The sequence below is a fragment of the Anarrhichthys ocellatus genome, unplaced genomic scaffold, assembly GCF_004355925.1.
Source record: "Anarrhichthys ocellatus isolate YVR2014 unplaced genomic scaffold, GSC_Weel_1.0 scaffold22, whole genome shotgun sequence".
In the NCBI taxonomy this organism is placed as follows: domain Eukaryota; kingdom Metazoa; phylum Chordata; class Actinopteri; order Perciformes; family Anarhichadidae; genus Anarrhichthys; species Anarrhichthys ocellatus.
Genome location: NW_022280052.1, coordinates 5,335,892 through 5,340,397, shown reverse-complemented (window position 1 = coordinate 5,340,397; position 4,506 = coordinate 5,335,892). Strand labels below are relative to the sequence as shown.

The following is a 4,506-nucleotide window of genomic DNA, read 5'->3' as shown; positions in this document are numbered from 1 at the left end:
CCCCCCCCCCCCCCCCCCCCCCCTTTCCTCTCTCCTCACGGCACAAAGAGCTAATCTGAGACGAACACTCGCACCAGCTCTGACACATTGTCAAACCAAAACCGGGGTGATTTTATTTTCTTTAAATCATGTAAGTGAAGCATGAGGTAAAAGCCATCATCCATGGAGGACAACAGAGGGGTTAGAGAAATAGCTGCGTATTTTCTCCCTGTACACGCTGCGGGGATTAAATATTATGCTCCCTTTTACCTTCAGCTGTTCTTCCATGTATACAGTATCAGAGAGCAACCAGATAGATGCAGAAACGTTTTGGTTTTTCCCATTTGCAGATGAAATCAGTCTGCGATGGGTGCCAGTCGGAGGGATATCCGTCAAGTCGAGCAGCCCTGGGGCCAAACGACCTTTCCTGCAAGGCCCTCGCTACCTTATCTGATTCCAGCAGACGGGGAGAGATGATGGCCCTGCCAGCCAGAGCCTTTAATTTTTTAAGTATATCCCTTCGCTTACACACTGCTTTATTGATCGCCAATAGACCTCATAGTGTTTCCAGAATGCAGTATTTGTAATGTGATCACCCAGATGAAAAGGTGGACGGACACTAATCCTCCTTTTGCCCCAGTCTCCAGCAACATCCATGGTGATTCTTCTGGATCGCCCCTGTCAAGTTTGTCATTGCCTGAAGCGCAGATCATTCCTCTCTTCCTGACTTTTTTTTGTCTTTTTGTTTTTAAATGGGGAGGGTTCACCGTATAATCTACACTTAAGCCTCATTTTCATGGAGAATAGTTAAGGCTGGTGACCTCAGAGTTGTCAAATTTGACCCCATCCACCTCAACCACATTTAACATCCACTAATGTGTTCTCCCGTTTGCAATAGGGTCGAGTCAAATTAAACACGTAACGCAAAAGCAGTCTGGTCGATTACTGTATTCGTACAGGACCTTTCAGCAGCATTGATTTTCACTTCATTCATGATTGTTTTTGACCACAGGCTACAACCTCTATGGACCTGACACATTTCTCTGTGTTGAACTGCACCAGGCAACAGTACAGAGTAGGAAGCATCTGCCTTGTCACTCCAACCAGATGGCAGCAGAAAGTATGTAAATTGGTTCATTAACCTTACAGTGCTTAAACCAGTGGACCATGCAGAGGGCTCATTCCATCCGGGTTTTCTTGTATTTTATTAACGCCCATTAATGGCATCGGGAAACTTTCCCTAATTGCCTGTGGTGGTTCGATGTGGTGTTGTCAAATACTGTAGTAATTATACACGACATCCCTCTGATTAACAGTCTGTGATTACTGCCCCATGTCAGATCATTTCTTTCTCTCCCGTTTAAAGACAGTCATCCATTTTCTTGGCGACAACATATTTCAGAGGAAGAAAAAGAAAAGAGGCCTTATATTACCAACCCATCAAACAGGCTTTGATCTTTAAACCCTGACAATATAATGGCATGAAGAAAAAGAAGTGAGGGGGGTGGAAATATTAAGAAGATCTGCATTTTCATTCGACGTTTCCCCCCCAATGCTTGCAGAGTGTGTGGAAAATTAGCTTTCAGTGTGTGTCTGTGTGTGAGCTGCCAGCAGTGAGGGAGCAGGGAGAAGCATGCAAGGGGTCATGGGTCACTTCGTGGGCTAAACAGGATTGGAGTTCTCCATCTTCCTAAGAAGGCCAGACAACCACTGCGGCTGTATCGCACAACATAGGCCTTTCACACACTCCTTCCTTCCCTTCTCTCCTTCGTCTCTCGTTCACCTCCTTTTCTTTTCTCCTTTGGAAAGGCGCAGTAATCCATAATCCATAATCCACTCAACTATCAGCGGCTCAATTATCCCTCCCGTTCACCCATTTTCTCCCCTCGGATGGAGATTCAAAAACAATTAACCTCTTCACGGCTGGGGACTTTTCCCAGGAAAGGGCACAGTGGTAATTCAATGACTCCGCCATTTACATTCCTGACCATGACTTCACTGCTTCACGCATAAATCTGGTTACCGTAAATCCTAACCTGTGGCTTTGTGATTGTCCAATGTCATTATCATTGATGTTGTATTATCACGCTATGAAGACAGTATTTTACTTCAAGCGGGATTTAACAGGACAATTTGTTAATGTTTACATAACACCCTCCTGACCTACTTAAACCTTACTAGATTAACATCGTTTGTACTCAAACATGTTGACAGATTAGTGATTTAGAAAATTATGCCTTCATTGAACCTAAAATGATAATTATTCTCATTTCATTCTCAGTCGACAGTGCCATCCTGCAAACTGGACTATTTCACACCAAGTGTCTATAAGCTATGGTGCATCCCCCCACATCCTCAGCCTTCAATAAAATGTTGTCTTCTCCCCCTTCGTTATGGAGGGGCCTCCTATTCATCTCCAGGTAGAAAGCCTCAAAGTGTAGGAGGGAAGAACAGCTTGTTGCACCCATTGAGCTTTTTATTACTTCCCCCTTCAAAGTGTGGTAGCAGAGGAAGAGAAATCCACAATCTCCTTGATGCCATGATACACAGAAAAAACACACAAACAAGTGGCAGGATTTAGTTTGGATCTCTGTGCATATTTTACCAACACTTGTTCTACAAAATATCATATTTGAGGAGATTACGTGCTTGAGGGTACAAAGAGAGCCCAGCTGTTAGGGGATAATCTTCTGACAAACAAGTTTATAAAAAATGGACATTGTTGACGAAAACAACTCCTAAATGATTAGGCTCTTTCGACTCAAACAGAAAAACATAATTTACAACTCTGTTAGTTCGGATTTTCACTGTGTTGTCAAGCAAAGATGTCAAACAAAGACTCCACTCCAATCAGCCATTTTCCATAACGCAAGCTAGCTTCTTATCTAGCTAACCCAGCAGCAGCCAAATGATGTAATCCCCAACCAACACACATTGAGAAAACAGAGTATTGAAGACAAATGCGTCCGTCAAAAAAAATCCCACACATCAAAGCATTTTTACCAACTCCCACCTCTAAATAGTGTTTTTTATTTCCTTTTGCTGGATTTCAGAAGCTACATCGGCTTAAACCTGAACTCAGAGACGCCCACCGTCAGAGCCGAGGTGCTGCAGACAGCATTAATAACCTCCAGTAGAGTGAAAATGGAATCTTTGAGCAGGAATTATATTTAATGTTTATTTGAAGCTCAAAATATATGAAAAATATTCAACTCCTGTTCATTAATAATGGGGTATTTATTTTATTGACCCTAATTATTTTTAATTACGAGACTCACACCGGAAACACTTAAAACAGGGGAAACATCAAGCTTCAGAGCCTCCTGTATGTGGTATGAAAAAAAATCCGAACAGCGATATAAGCTTTGTACAATTAATGTAATGCTTTAAAAAAGAGCCAAGTAGCATCGAACATAAACGCCAGCTAAATGAACAAAATCGAAAATGTGAAATAACTACAGGCGCAATGGCCATATCTATATTCTTGCAGAGGCTCGCCAGAACAGCATAACTGAAATCTCACTCTCTCACACACACACACTGAGACACACACACACACACACACACAGAAGAAGTCTTTGATGTTTCCATATGAGTGTGTGTATTGCAGCTGTGTGAGTCACCCACACTCCATCCACGATCCATATAGGCTACACAGTGGCAGCAATAGTAGCAGTAGCAATGAAACTGCAACTCTGTGCCACGCAAACACACTCACAAATAACATAGCGTGTCTTGATTGTGGATGGAGAAAGAGGCACGGGCAGTGCCAGTCAGGCCAGCATGCTTTCAAAAAAAAAAAGGGAAGAAGAAGCAGAGGAAGAAAACCTCAAACAACTGGCTGTGCTCCAGACGGACTGGAACTTCTCTTGATCATTATGTCTAGCCTTCAGGTGTCTGGGGTCGGCCGACTGTAGGTGGTAGTTAGGTTGAGAGTGGTGGGAGGATTAAGCGGCTGGGGGGGGGGGGGGGGGGGGGGGGGGGAGTGTAGATAACACAACAGCCAGACAAAGAGGGAATAAGAGGGCTGCCTACATACCAACAGCATCAAGGAAAGGAGGGTGTGAGGCAAGGGAGGGAGAGCAACGAGAAGAAAAAAATGAAGGGTTATACAAATTTCATTAGACAATCCTTTGCCGAAGTGACTTTCTGTATCGTTTTCTTTTCTTTTCATTTTTGTTTTGTCAGCTCCACTCCCTTCTCGCTCCCCTAGAGCGCCGCCTCAGAGAATGGGGCAGACAGACTTTATAGGTCCTAATTAAAGCCATCTGAAGCCTTTCAAAACATCAAATGGCCCCGGTCCCCCGCTCTTTCACTCTGATTGTGCAGAAATCACGGAAAATCAGAGGGCACAGGTTGCTTTGGCTCCAAAATGTACATACATTTGGGCAACAGCCCCCCTTCCTCCTCCGCTAACCCCACTACCTCCTAATCTCCAATCAATACAAGGGTTCAGTGAAAGATATGACCACATTGAGTGCCTGTCAAATTCACTATAATTTGACATAAACTAATTTCTGGGGGGGG

The 4,506-nt window shown here is 43.7% G+C and overlaps 1 long non-coding RNA gene across 1 annotated transcript in view; it reads right to left on the bottom strand.

Annotated features, from left to right (window-relative positions):
- Positions 1-4,506, bottom strand: part of LOC116390157 (uncharacterized) — a 28,891-nt gene that overhangs the window by 23,354 nt on the left and 1,031 nt on the right. The gene's annotated exons all lie outside the window — the stretch shown is intronic.